This window comes from Thermobia domestica, chromosome 2 (genome assembly GCF_964235325.1).
Source record: "Thermobia domestica chromosome 2, izTheDome1.hap1.1, whole genome shotgun sequence".
Classification (NCBI taxonomy): domain Eukaryota; kingdom Metazoa; phylum Arthropoda; class Insecta; order Zygentoma; family Lepismatidae; genus Thermobia; species Thermobia domestica.
The window spans coordinates 183,344,985-183,361,560 of NC_137455.1; positions in this window are offsets into that span (position 1 = coordinate 183,344,985).

Consider the following 16,576-nt stretch of genomic DNA (forward strand, 5'->3'; position numbering starts at 1 on the left):
CAAAATTCATCTTTATAGACTGCAGAATGGTTTAAAATAGACAAGCTTAAATATCAGAACTACATTTTTTCTAATGGTAATAAATTTTCAAGCTCTGAGAAACAAAATATTATGAGTAGCAACATATAGTTTAAAAAAAAAAAGAAAGATGTGAAAATATTAAATCAATGCCGTTGCTTAGAATCATTTTATGACGTGAACCCTAATATTCTTTTCTTAAAACATAATAATTTCATTTATTTTTTTATTTTTCCTTTATTTCTTAAATTTATTCTTAGCGTGAAAATAGGTTAGGACCACAAATAATGGTCATTACAGAAAAAGAACCCATCAAATTTAGAGCATTCTCAAATTATTTGAATTTCAAGAAAAGATGATATTGGACTCTACATCATGCCGATTTACATCTTTCCGTTCCAAATTTTGAGAACAATACTCATCACATCGCTCAGAACTATTACACATTATATATATACAGAGGCGGATCCAAGCGGGGCTATATGGGCTATAGGCTCCCTTGACACTCAAGTATACACTGGATAAAATGGGCTTCAATCCTGCTTTATATATATATATATATATATATATATATATATATATATATATATATATATATATATATATATATATATATATATATATATATATATGCGAGTTGCAGGTAAGTTTTGAAATTGAACTACCTACATTCTGTTCCGTGGCTCGATGTCAACCTATCCACCTAAAACTCAATTTCACCGGAAGCGGCTTTTACCATTATGTTATAGCCTGTGCGCATATCAAACAGATATATAGATATAGATATAAATGTAAGTTATGCTGCATTTTCTTATCAAAACTTGCTTTATTCTTTTTGTATTGTGGAAGTGTATGTTATACAGTTTGAGGTTGGTACTTAATATTTCTGTTTCATCAAATAATCATACATGAAAAACTGTTAATGGATTTTTGCTTTTGTCTTTTTTCCTTTCTTTTCTTTTCTTTTTTTAATTATTGTAGTTAAAAGAAAATGGCACTGTTGAAGAAAGAATAAAGCAATCATCGCCAGGTAACTGCGAAACAATGGTCTTCAAAAGGCATAATGAGCTGTTCTACCGCTCGTAATTTTCTTCCCAAGGAGTTTAATTTTTTAAAAAAGAAAAAAAACTTCGGTGTCCCTTTTTCCATCTTTTTCAAACCAAAATAAGAAGAAGCAGTTGATGTAAGTAGCCGTAGGCCGGAAACAAAACTTGTACTTTTTGTGTGTATATAGTTTTTTTTCATGTTTTAAAAAAAATGATGTAGAAGAAGAAGACGTCAGAAGAAAACGTGTAGTGGCTCTTCCTGTCATATACTTAAAGAGACTTTTATCCTGCTTTCCCATCCACTGGAGGCTCTTTTATGCCATAGATTTGCGGCCAGGCGTGAAGAATGCATGCGGTTTGTACGGTTAAACCAAACCTTTTGCCTTTCGTTAAACATCTGCCGCTAATTGGTCTCTAGTTCTTTGCTCTCTCACCAGAGGGAAACGACAGCTTCTCACTCAATCATAAACTCCTCTTAACATTTTTTTTTCTTTTCTTTGCCAACACGAGAAAATCGCAAGTTATTTTTCATAATACATGATGTACTTCCCATTAAATGTGAGTGATATTCTTCTTCTTCTTCTTTTTCCCCTTCTCGTGTTGTTATTGTTATTCCTTTTCTTGTAGTTCATTACTTAGTAATAACACCTGTCAGTTTTCTTATTCATTTTCCCCTTTAATAATTACTTTTTATGCTTCATATTTCTTTTTTACTTGTGTTTTTATTTAATTCTCAAACACGACAGGCTAACATAATGCAACCAAATATATAAATATTTACATAATCACTACCATTAACTTGCTTCCTATACAGATAAATAATTTCCAAAGAATGAACCCGAACACCGGAATAAAGTTAAAGGATCAAGAAAAATACTGCATGTTCCATACTTAAAAATAAATGGAAAAATACAATTAAGTTCAGTAAAAAGAAAATATTGTCATACGTATATTATTATTATTATTATTATTATTATTATTATTATTATTATTATTATTATTATTATTATTATTGGTGTCTATACGGGAACCTAGATTCAATTCTCAGTGGAAACATAGTGTTCGATGGTAATTTAGTGTTGTGAGACAATTGGGTATTTGTACTTGTATTGTGGTATTGTACTTGAATTTAAAAACACCGAATTTTTGCTTTAAAAAAACATCAAATGATGATGTGAGCAGACAAATGAACTAACAATATAACACTCAATTTTACGTACCATATCTGAATGACTCGGTTCTCTTCATGGACTAGCAAAAGGAGTTTTATCGTTATTAGGATGTTGAGCTGCGTGAATGTTGTGAAGTCGTGTCAGTATAACGCCTTTCGGTGTGTAAACTTAAATATTAATCGAATAATTTTGGGCTAACAAGTGAGCATTTGGCTGTCTAATCTACTTGTTATATTTCCTTTCTAATGGTTTCCAGGATCAAAATATTTGAAACAATAAGTGCATAACTTCAAACAATCATACGGTTTTCCTCCATTGTGAGGAAAGAATGGCTCACCTATAGTTTATCTTCTTTCTTACTATGGTGACTACGCAAAGTCCACAATATCTCATACTTATGTGAACAAGGTGATCTTACATTTCTTTGAAATCAAATTTACCGTGTGATATGATTATCATTAGTACTAATATTCACATAAATGATATGATAATTGAAGACTTACTTTGGACGAAGGCTTACGTAACAAACTTGAAAGTTTCTATAGGTTAGTTTTAGCCTCTTTCTTTGCAGATTTTGCTTTCTTCTTTGGTTTGTATTGATATACACTTATCTTTATTGTATTGTATACTTTGAAAAGCTGCGTCCGGACATGAGTTCATAATCAAATACCGTATATTAGTCATTTAAGCATTAAAAAAAAAAAAAAAAAAACATTTTGAGGAAAGTGCTACATAAGCAAGCTCTTATCCAAATAAAATCTTCACTTGTTTACAACAACAAAATTACGACAATCACTTTATCAAGCAAACTCTGTTGTTCTAATACCCAAAATCCAAGCATCACATCATTTTCCTTCTTGGAAATTTGTGTTATCGTCGTTTGATGGTCAGTTTTCTTATTCTCATATAGCCTATATATTAACGTTTGTTTGCATGTGTTGACTTTAAGAAAGACAAAAAAAAGTTAGCTTGTTATCACTTTTTGCTTCCTCTTGTCGTATGCTTTATGTGTATAATGTCGTTTTCTTTTTATTATTATTCTTTCAGATCGTCTCCGTTTTAAACGTAAATAGAAAATAAAGTTTAGGGCAAAACAAAAAAATAGAAGAAGGAAGAATGGTAGTACAAAAGAAAGTATAGAAGGAAAAAAGGAAAAGAAAGACAGGAGAAAAGAATGATGACGAAAACTCCTAATGTCAAATGAGGAGTCGAGAGACTTATTGATCTCTTCCACCCATTGGGTAACCTCATGTTGTTTTCTTGGTCTGTTATTTAGTCTTTTTGAAACGAGATCCTCTTTTGGCCGACTCCTATTTTCCCCCTTTATTTCCTTTTTTTCTAAACTTCTATGTCGAACATTTCTTTCTTTCCTTTTAATATACTTTTTTTTTAGCTCTTATACTGTTGTTTGTCACTCAGCATTGGATCTCTTCTTCTTCTTCTTCTTCCATCAGGGACGGCTGCTGTTGCTGCTACTGCTACTGTGAGGTCTTCTTGTTCAGTTCTTTCCATCTACTTTTTCTCTTGTTAAAAATCTCTTTTCTTTCTTTGTTTCTTTCATTCTCTACTACATTCTCTCTATCCATCTCATCCCCTTCTGTCTGGCTCGTTCAATTCGTTTTTCTTTTCCTTTCCTTTCCTCCTCTTTCTTCAACTTTTTAAGTTCTCTTCCTTTATATATATATATATATATATATATATATATATATATATATATATATATATATATATATATATATAATGCTTGTATGTGTGTGTGTGTGCTCTCACCCCATTCCACTGTAGTCTGTTCACAAACCCTCTTTTTCTCTCGCTCTCGCAATGTTACGAACCCTAATCTCATTTCGTTCTTTATGCCCTTCTCTTCTAGTTCTCTACTCAAACCCCTGATTTCTTCTTCTTCTTCCTCTTCTTTTTCCTTTTGCACTTACTTTCCGTTCCCTCGGCCCTTTTTTCTTTCTTCTTTCAACTAAGCTCCAAGTTCTCTCTCTGCTGCCTACCTCTTCAAACTTTTCCCTTTCTCCCGATCTCTCTCTCTCTCTCCCATCTCTCATACCTTCATTTTCTTCTTCAGAACTTGTCTTAACCCCACCTCCTTGCTCTTCGTCTATCCGTACTCATACTTTTTTTTTTATCTCGTTTCAGTGTTTCAAACTGAGTTGAACTACGAAGTTACTAAGTTAGTAACTTCATACACAGTCAACATTTCTTAAACTAACAACAAAATTTTGGTTCTTAGTTTTCTTTACTTGTAAAGATAATGCTTATATGATGACTAAAATTCTGATCTTATGAAGAGCCAATATAACTTAACTTTCCGATAGAAATACAGTTTCTCAATCTTATCTTTCTTTTCTTTCTTTCTTTTTTTTTTAAAAAAAAACTAGGGAAAGCACAGTCTTATTCGAAAACACTCCATAACCAGGTTTATTATTTTGAAAAGGTATTCATAAGTATTTTCTACAAATATATGGGTTTGACAGAATCCCTAAAAAGAGACAATTAGACAATAATTTGATGCGATCTTACCTAATGGTAAAATTTAGAAGAAAAGGACATTTTAAAGATAGATAAGTGACAAGGTAGTTTGTATCAAACAATCTAACCATGTGATAGTGATATAATACACAATTACTAACACTTTTTTTTTTTAAACTACGATCTTACAAATTTTTCTTAAGAGAAGATACAATTGATGGTTCCTTGGCTTCCGTGAATAGAAAAGAATCTTTCCAATCTACCAATAATCTTACATAAATCAGTAATGTCAATATAGAAATACACCTGACTTACGTGAGTTTTACTTACTTGTTAGAAAACGGTGGCACAATGCTTAGTCGTAGAGCCCTCATGTATGTTGCGAAGGAATCGTAATTCTATCCTAAACCGTATAACTTTAAACATAAAACATCTTACGTTTCTTGGAGTTCCCCCGTTTCTTTCCGTATTTTCTTGCATTTATCTATCTTCCTCAGCGTACAAGGCAAAAGAGTGAAACTAAGAATGTTCTCATTCTCGGAGGTAAGAATGGTTCATATGTGAAGTACCAGATAGCAACTATTACTGCAGTGCCAATTTCGTATAATTTGGGAGGAGAGTGGGTCCATGTAGGCATGTATATTTAGTTGAGAGATATCCAAGCAAAGGTATTCAGATTCTGGAATAACGGTCGCCTTTTCCCTTTCCCTAAATCTAGTGGCGTATAGACTACTAGTTTGACGGTATGGGCTACCACTGACCTTGTATATTATTATTATTATTTCCGTTCATCAGTTTACATCACGAAATATATATATATATATATATATATATATATATATATATATATATATATTACCCTTTGTTGCACACTTTTGGGGCTAGTGTGTTGAAAATGTACAATGTAAAAGTCTCATATGTGGCAACAAAGGGTAATAAAGAAATCTGGGTCTCTTATTATGAATTTAATTCAAAAGAAGAAAACGCCGATAGTGTGAAATAGCAAAATGTCAGCAGTGTCACAAAAGATTCATGCATTTGAAAAACGAAATTGAGTAATGCCATTTTTACGTCCTGTGTCAGCACTGAAGCTGTATAGGACGGGACCTACAGCGTAAAGTGAGATCCGAACGACTATGAAAGACGAAAGATGACAGTGAAATGCAAGGTGAAAAGTATAATAAAAACATCCATGTCCTAGACGTTATTGGAATCCGCGATCCCTAATAAGTCGGTGGCATATACTTCTAGACCACACGGCACGGCTATCCGGGCCAATTAAAAACGAAATGAGGAAGTAATAAAATAATTATATTTCCAATGTGAATATGGTAATATTACGGTGTACAGTAATAGACTGAAATAGTGATGACGTCAGTTCCTTTTCGTTACCATGGTGATCGTCATGTTTTTTTCTATACAAACGCATGAAGGGAATGGAGTATTTTAAAGTTTAGTACAAACAAGAACAACGACTGTAAATTTAGTTACAATTATGAAATGTTTTAGAGACTAATATAGTCGGTGAGAAAGGGCGTAGATTTAGAATATGGAAATGCGTTTAGGAAACTACGAATAAAATCAAGAAAATTCATAAAGACAAACAACACAGAGCCGCATAGGTTCTGTTGTTTTTATAATTTTGGGTGTTTTATATGTATTTGAACATGCTGAAACCGAAACTGGCACTAGTTTTCTCATATCACGTAAGAATTTCTTACAATTCACGATTTATATATGTTGATTGCGGTATACATGTTTAAGTGTAATTCAACTGATTGACGCTAGATGTCACAAGTACGTGGTGAAATTATCCAGGCGGTAATAAAAATGAATGCGTTCTAAATGTAAGAAAGTGTAATTTAATTAAATTAACTAAAATGAATATTTAAAATATTTCTATATCAAACCTATATTTCTGTCTCATTTCAAATAAATTTCATATTTAATTATCGCAAATCTTAGATGTGCTTCAATAGTATGAAATGTTAATATCTTAGGCTAGTTCTCTTTTGTTTCCACCTTTATTGCACCATCTCGAACAGCTTCGTACACGGTACGTTTACAAGCGAATTGACCAGCAGCATCCCATGTTACTTGATATCCTACGGTACGATCGGGATCACGACGCACCCTCAGCTTACGTTGATACTCCCCTACAGTTCTTCATGACTCTTTATCATTTGCAACTCGATGATGGTGTAATGGATCCCGAAATCTTTCACATCTACGAACCACGTGAGCTTTCATCATTCATATATCCATCACACGCACCGTAACCACCTATTAACATGGGCTTCCTCTGTCTCCATCAGTTCCTGAATCGCCCCAGGAACAGAACATAACTCGCATTCGTCTGTACTAACAAATACCTTGTAATGTGGCGTTCAGAGCACTTCATTTCATCTTCATCTACTTCTCTCCATATTGCCTCCTGTACCTTATTCATTCCAGTTTTGCACTCGTCTTAACTCCGCACTACATGGTAATAAACTTATTATTTTCAACAATATTGCTGTCTCATGCTTATAGTATGCTTGTACTTCATTAGATGTTATTGTCACCCTTCCATCTCCTCTCTGTTTATATGTATTTAATAAATAAATAAATATTATATACTTGTGCACCTCTTAGACCGACCACATTAAATTGCAAACTACATTTTATATAAAGCACTTACCCGAAGAAAGGGCAAAACCCTTTAGCGGGACGACGGACAAAAAAAAATCTCTTTTGTAGTTCGTTGAATACTGTGTTGCCATGGCATCTCGTGGTTGTAAGAATAGACCAGATTTATTTTGAACATCTGTGGTGAATTTGTTCCACACAGAGACAGAAAATTACAGATTTCGCAAGAAGGGCATATTTCGCATACTTACGTATGGAACTTGGAGATCAAGATAAATCGTGGACTCCACACAATCTGTGTAGATCTTGTGTGGAATCGTTACGGAACTGGAGCACTGGAAAGTGGTCATCTATGCTATTCGCAGTACCAATGGTGTGGAGAGAACCCAAAAACCACAGCGACGATTGTTACTTGTTGCATGTGATGAACCTGTAGAACCAGTTACATTGTCGCCTACATTAGCTTTACAATTAGGATTTTCTGAAAATTCAAATCTTGTTAAAGAATCTCGTGGAAACAAACAACCATATGTGGAGCTCGGATACCTACATCAAATTTTTATTTATACAGATATTATACAAAATCAATTTTTAGGTGATACAAAAGCACCATAATTACGTATAGCAACAATCTATGATATTAAATACTGAAAAGTTTAAACAATTACCTATGAAGATATTCATTATATGCCACTTGCAAAATTTTGTTTTAACACAATCAAAATACTAAAAAAAGATCATGCACGGCGAAATTTGCCATTTCATTCTGGGACACTGGCCGTAACACTATATTTTAAATGCTCTCCTACATTTGCTAAATAATAATAATAAAGATGAGAAAAAGACGTGTTACTTATTATCGTGGATGTGGAATACTATATTTTACCGGACGTGTATATTAAAGGAAGGTGGTTTCTTTAAAAGATTATTTCGTTTTGTTTTACCATTTCTTAAAAGAGGTGCAAAAACTGCAGGGTGTCAGGCATTACAAACCGGTATACAAGTTGCGGGTGATGTGTTAGAAAATCGACCATTTCAAGAATCTGTTCATGCACATGTGAAAGAAACTGGTGATACTTTAAAGACAAAAGCTATTAATAAAGTCGGACAGTTGGTAACTGGTAGCGGCAAGAGATGATCACGCATAAGGAAGCCACTTGCAATTGTAAAGTTTCGACCACCAACAAAACATAAACATTTAAACGATATCTTTTCATAATGGCGCTCCTAAATTGAAATAGTTCTGAATGTTGTACCAATGAGTTCGATTTCTTTTCTATACCTACGACACAAACAGCTATTGAAGCAACTACAAATGCTGGATATCGTCCTATTTCTACATTAACCTCAGAAGGACCTATAAAATTTGTTATTCTTGGAGAAACAGGGAAATTTATTCATCCAGCATATCTATATCTTTATGTACGTTCTAGAATTACAAAAGCTGATGGTACAACTTTAAGTCAAGATGATACTGTTGCACCAGTAAATAATTTCCTACATTCATTATTTAGTCAAATTGATATTTCGTTAAATAATAAATTAATTAGTTCTTCATCAGGATCTTATCCTTATCGCGCATACATTGTAACATTATTAAATTATTTTTATGATGCTTCTCAAACGCATTTAGCAAGTGCCATGTGGCATAAAGATACTGCAAACATTTTAATAAATTGGATAGTACAAATGCTGGTTTTGAAAAACGTGCTAATAAGATGAAAAATAGTAAATCTTTTGAAATCTACGGGCGTCTTCATACTGATATTGTAAGTTTAGATCGTATGCTTCCCATCAAAGTGAGTTTACGTGTAAAATTACCTCTTAGTATCGATAACTTTTGCTTAATGTCTCCTGAAATACAAGTTAAAAAGTTGCACTTGCAGAAGTTATTCTTCATGTACGTCGCATTGATGTAGCAGCAGATTTAGCTATGCAATTAAATACGCGAATGGTTTCGGAAACGGCCAAGTTACCTCTGGGAAGAGTGGAGACAAGATCTTATACTACACTTGCACAAGTAAAGTCTTACAACATTGATAATATTGGGTAATATTCCTAAAGACCTGGTTATTAATTTCATCTCCAACACAGCCTTCAATGGGGAAATCACATCTTAATCCCTGAGTTTCAAAACTTTAACGTTAACAAACTGCAATTACATGTCGGCTCAAAATCGTTTCCTCTCAATCCCCTTACCTGTGATTTTAATAACAATTTATACCTTCTACGTTACTATACTTTGATTTCGGGTACTGGTATATATTATCAAAATTATTCACATACTGTTACTTTTGATGAATATTCAAACGGATATACTCTGTATGCTTTTATTCTATCTCCAACAGGAACTTTAGATGACAACACATGGGATGTAGTTCGTGATTCCCTGTAAATTTAAAAGTATCATTTTCGGAAACTTTAATTTAGCCTGTTACATGCATTGTGTATGCACAATTTGATTCCTTAGCACAAGCAGACAAAGATAAGAAATATTTATACTGATAACACCTTCTAATGTATTCAGTTGAGTATGATGAGGGATATTGTACACTTCTCTGCTTATCACGATAATGATGATTAGTTTATTGTAAAAGAGCTAGCCATTGTAAATCCTGACGTTCCCTTTTTTCAAAATTGGATTTTTTAAACCACCATTTCCTTTAAATAAATTTGCTGAGCCGAATATAACTACAAAAAGTACCTAGGTGAGAATGTATATGGCATTACCTGGCACGAAGACAATGTAGAATATTTACATCTTAAGGAAATACTTCAAACATATTGTTCAAATACTACAAACATATACAGATATGGAATTACTAGAAAGTGTTTTCTTCAAGAAATTCTCCAAAGAAATGTTACAAATTTAAAAGAAATAAACTGACCAAAGTATACTTCATTAAGTTTTCATGTTCATAGGTATGCACATAATAAACATCGTTTCGGATAATATAGGTGCAGTGTTCATGAAGCATTACTATATAGTGAATATGTGAAAGTGTATGACTATGTGTTACATGTGAATAACAGTGATAGTTACATACTTACTACGATCAAAAATAGTAATCTTGTATAGTGACATGTATAGTGACGACTTGTTAAAAGTGTTACTAGGTGATAAAGTTATTGGTGCAAGTGTTACTGGGGTTTACCGTATTGGCAGACTTCCTGTAACGGTAGAATCTCCTGCTGCACTTGTGATTAATATCGATACATCTGATTCAATTGAATCGCATTGAGTTGCATTGTACATCGATGAGAAAAAACATGGATATTACATTGATAGTCTTCTTATGGACATTACCAAGGAAATAAAAAACTTTTCATTAAAAATACTAAAATATATTTTACGAATATTCATCAATATCAATGTGATAAAAATTTGTGTTGTGCGGATATTTTGTTTTATTTTTTGGATCATATTCCCACTCATCATTTCAAAACTGTTTAAAAATGTTTAACAAGAAAAATTTGATTGAGAATGGTGATATCGTTTATAAATATGTAAATAATTTTTAAAAGCAAAAAACAAATATTTTTTATTATATATTTACAATTTTTTATCAACTTTTTTTAATTTTCAATATTTTTAAAAAGACTTACATCCCTGCATTTTATTTACAATTCATAAGAAAAAAGATTACAATCGAAATAATGCATTAGTTAGTGCTGTTGATCTTTCATATTTCCACCAATAATTCAACTATTATAGATTACGATATGCACATCCTGATTTTTACAATATTTGTGTGAAAAGAACAATATTCATTAAATGTGTTTCCACATAATTCATTTAATGAAAGACAATGTTTTGTTTCTAAATCAATGACATTATCTAATGCAAATATTCTTTTAATCCAAAGAGATTTCTCTGAACTTTTATAATAAAAGTTTGAGTTCTTTGCACATAATTGATATACAAGGTTTCATATGCATGATACAGTATATCCAGTTTTACTAACCCATTTCAAACCGTGTAAATTTAATGTTAAACAATCAATTTTTTGACAAAATAGTGATAATAAATTATAATCTATTGGTCATTTTACCAAGCAATGGAAATTTATTGTATCATCGCATGCATATAAACAAAAGTCACGAATGACAAATTTGTTATCAGACATTTTAAAACCTTGAATATCGATAATATACTAATTTTCGCATGGTGAAATCTCATTTGTGCGATAATTGAAAAACGGTATAATATGTTCAACAAATTCCGTATTTTTAAAAGACCACAAATTATACGCATCTACTATATAAATGAGATTTCACTATGTTTTTGTTTTAACACTTAGAAGAGTTCACTAAGAGTTTTATCAAGAAATAAGTACTTCGCTGCAAACGATCCAGTATTATGATGATGAGTACAATCATGAAGAAGATTTAACTTGCATTCCATGCATTCAATTGGATTATTATTACGTAAGTATACTTTTATAGTTTTTAATTCACAACTCACATTAATGTTTTCACCGCTACATAACACACATGAAACACTAGATCTATTCTAGTACATTTTCTCAATCTGGAATGTCCGATTTTAGTCTGTCTTTTCTATGAAAATTTAAACTCCGGGAGATAGTCGGTATCCGCATATGATACCGCATTAATAATTCCGCATATGATTCATAGCATTTTCTCTTGTTAATATTCCAATAGTATGCGTGTTTGCATACAGGTAAAACACATCTTCCTCAACACTAGGACTTGCTATAATACTCCCGGCACGGGTGTCCCGTGAGTTTCGGGCAACATTCATACAATCATGAGCAAAATCATGATAGGATCCTTCTTTACAACCGTCTCATATTAATGTATCATTGAAATCTGATTTTTCAATAGACTTCTTTATACATTGAAGATCCACTTTTTGACTATCACAAAAACAATCTAAACCCCGAATTCGCCATGTTCTTGATAATACAACTGGATATGACGGTGGTGTTTGTGAAACTGTTAGAACTGGTGATTGTATTGCATCAACATTATATTCTTCATCTTACGATAATTTGTATATTTCTGTTTCAACATCAAATAATGCTTCTGTGTTAACTTCGCAGGGTTCCTGTTTCTCAAACGAATGCATGATGTCTCTATAGAGAATATACATGTTTCCAACTATAAACTGTATTTAAAGTATTTTCATACCCGCAATTTAATCACGTGTTCACCATTCGTATTGCCAATTAGCATAGGGGCACGTTTCAACATGTTCACCTACCGCAACCTCAATCCTTGTATTCTCCACCGACAATGTCTTATGGTCACCCACCGCGGCACCAAACTTATTTTTATTATCTTCTAAGCATTCTCTGATGTTTACTCAGCGTGGCATCGGTTTTCTTTTGTATTTGCGTTTAGTTTTAACACGTACCTGTAAGGTCATTACCCGACACCACAATCTTTCAATCCCACCAAGCTGGTTTCCAAAAAGCGCGCGAAAAGTTCAGTTCGTCTCTTGGGTTCGACAGCGAAAGACGTACGTAAACTATGCTGAGTATATGCAGGAGTATCAAGAGTTTCCACAAGTTCTTAACAACGAGTATGCTATGCACACGATCGCTCAAATTAAAAAATAAAATATGTCCCTCATGAATAAAGTTTATTCCCTTCCATTTATAACAACGAGTATTATTATAAATATTACGAAAGAACAAATAATTAATTTGATCACAATCAGCGATTGTTTGACAAGTAATTATGAGAAAAGGAATAATTAAGAAACGATCTGTGAAAAATAATTTGATCACGCTCTTTAGAATTTTCGGAACATAATTTCTCTGAGCTTTCTTTAAAAGCGATCCCTAAAATAATTTGATCATAGCATCGGTGTTCTAATCAGCTTCATATCAAATCTAAAGAATAAATAATTAATTTGATCATAATCAGAGATTGTTCATCGTGTTTTTAATATTTCGGAATGTAATTCCTTTGAGTTTCCTATAAAAACGATCTCTATAAAGAAATCACGTGATACAGCTAATTCAACCCTTTCCAAAAAAAGCTCCCAACGGTCAGTCTTTCCAGGAACCAGTCTGATCCCCTAGCGGTCTGGCAATAAATCTTTACCCTCCTAATGCCATGTCCTACCACACCTGACAAGAAAATACACAGAGTACCAGTTTAATCAGAACCCCTGCGGTTCTATTCAATTGTAGAATCTCGTCTGACCCTACTATCCTAACTAACAGGAGTAAAAGTAGAACTTCAATGATTTTTTTCTGAAATGAGCATATTTAAAGATGTCTTGTAAGTAAAATAACATACCGATTCTAATCTTTCAGTCGGTACTAACTAACTAAAGAAAATAACACATTTCGTGTATATTCATTTTTGTCGGAGACTGTATCATAAAGAGAGTAAACTAAGCAGTCTCATGTACCGATACTAAGAAAGAGGGATACGTTGAGAGTGCTACTCTATCCTCTCTGTGAGGGTGTAGACACTGACGATGCCGGCCTTAATTTCTAGGGTTACAAGCAGAGGTAGCAGAGACAGTTTTAGGGGCAGCTATTTTTTGTATACCGAAAATAATAGTTTTATAATTGTATGTTGCTTAACTTAACATTACAATACAGAGTATCTAAACGACATTTGGGGGTGAAAGATTCCACCGGAGGAGGCATCATCACTTGTGTAGGTACACAACCAACATTCCAATTTTAAAGAAAATAAACAATCCATTATTTTGATAATTGAAACTGCAAAGTTCATGATTTATATGATGAAAATATCTGTTAAAGCAAGTATTAAATAACTTGATAAAAAATACATTTAAAAAATAGTGACAGAAAGCACAATAATAAAGTTAAAGGTCAAATTTATGAATCCATGTGAATCAGAACATTACGCAAATCAGAAAAATAAAAATAAGAAAAATGTTTGGGTAATAAGTGCATGACCTTCACGTTAGAAGAACCTCCAAGTATTGGATATAATATATGTAGGATTTTGTCCAAGAAGATAGTTTAATTGAATTAACGGATACCATTTCAGTGTGCTCAATAAAGTCAAAAAATTTCCGATAAAAAGCTAAAAACAATTATCTACTAACGCAAAGGAAAGAAAAAACACCGATAATTTTTTATTTGTGTGTAATATTAGGTTATTTTATGGGTGAATGAAGTTTAAATTTACAAGTAGCAGAATCACAGTGTACAGCACGTGAAATATTTTGATTTGGCTTCTAGTAAACCAAACCATTTAACAAGATAAATTTTATAAAAAATTAGTTTTAAATATACCATTTCATCTCAAATTATATGAAGCATACTTTAAGAAGAATGATTTTTTTTCTATTTGAAAATGCATAATATTTAAGTCTAGATTTATTTCGTAGAAAGTCATTTAGTTTCATTTTAACAATAATTCCACGACTCATTAATGTTCCTGACCATTATACTCACCCGCTGATCTCAACAGCACTGCCGGTAGCCTCTCTAGTAAGGAATATATATATACTATGTGATCAAAAGTATCCGGAGGCCTCCAACAACATACGTTTTTCATATTAGGTGCATTGTGCTGCCACCTACTGCCAGGTATTCATTATCAACGACCTCAGTAGTCATTAGACATCGTGAGAAAGCAAAATGGGAAACTCCGCGGAACTCACGGACTTCGAGCGGGGTCAGGTGATAGGGTGTCACTTGTGTTAGAAGTCTACGCGAGATTTCCACACTCCTAAACATTCCTAGGTACACTGTCTCTTTTGTGATAGTGAAGTGGAAACGTGAAAGGACACGTACAACACAAAAGCGTACAGGCCGACCTCGTCTGTTGACTGACAGAGACCGCCGATAGTTGAAGAGGGTCGTAAAGTGTAATAGGCAGATATCTATCCAGATGATCACACAGGAATTCCAAACTGCATCAAGATCCACTCCAAGTACTATGGCAGTTAGGAGTGAGGTGAGGAAACTTGGATTTCATGGTCGAACGGCTGCTCATAAGCCACACATCACGCAAGTAAATGCCAAACGACGCCTCGCTTGGTGTAAAGAGCGTAAACGTTGGACGACTGAACAGTGGAAAAACGTTGTGTGGAGTGACGAATTACGGTACACAATGTGGCGATCCGATGGCAGGGTGTGGGTATGGCGAATGCCCGGTGAACGCCATCTGTCAGCGTGTGTAGTGCCAAGAGTAAAATTCGGAGGTGGTGGTGTTACGGTGTGGTCGTGTTTTTCTTGGAGGGGGCTTGCATCCCTTGTTGTTTTGCGTGGCGCTCTCACACCGCAGGCCCACATTGTTGTTTTAAGCACCTCCTTGCTTCCACTGTTGAAGAGAAATTCGAGGATGGCGATTGCATCTTTCAACACGATCGAGCACCTGTTCATACTGCACGGCCTGTACTGGAGTGGTTACCCTGACTTGAATCGTATAGAACATCTTTGGAATGTTTTGGAACGCTGACTTCGTGCCAAGCCTCACCGATCTACATCGATACCTCTCCTCAGTTTAGCACTCCGTGAAGAATGGGCTGCCATTCCCCAAGAAACCTTCCAGCACCTGATTGAACGTATGCCTGCGAGAGTGGAAGCTGTCATCAAGGCTAAGGGTGGGCCAACACCGTATCGAATTCCAGCAGTACCGATGGAGGGCGCCACGAACTTGTAAGTCATTTTCAGCCAGGTGTCCGGATACTTTTGGTCTCATACTATATATATGAATGATATAAATGAATATGATTTTGGAATATTCGCATTCAGAATCGTGCTTCATACCAAATGTTAAATAAATATAATGAAATACAAGAACAAGATTTAGAAAATTCAAAACTCGATTATCTCCTGGCTAACAGAAGTAAAAGTACAACTTAAACGACTTTTTGTTCCTGAAATGAACATATATATTAATGTGATTCTTATTTTTCGACTTAACGAAGTTTTTTAAGTCTCACTCCTAAAGCCGTTCCATATTAGACCATCTAAAGTAGCCCACGAGAAAAAATAACTAAATTGAATAAAATTAAGTGGTGCCCAAGACAACATAAAATGTTTAATGTACTTACAGGATACAACATGTACCAAAAAGTACTTTGTAACTTTCAAAAAAAGACTGTAAGTTAATAAACATGTATTATGAAGTAATACCTATTAAATGTTTAAAGATAAGATAGAAATAACGTCAGATGTGTGTTTGTAATTAAGAGCTACGCCTAAACGATATGTATGTAATCCCCATCTTATTTTTAAAAAAAATGAACCTGAATTCAGAATGGCGAAC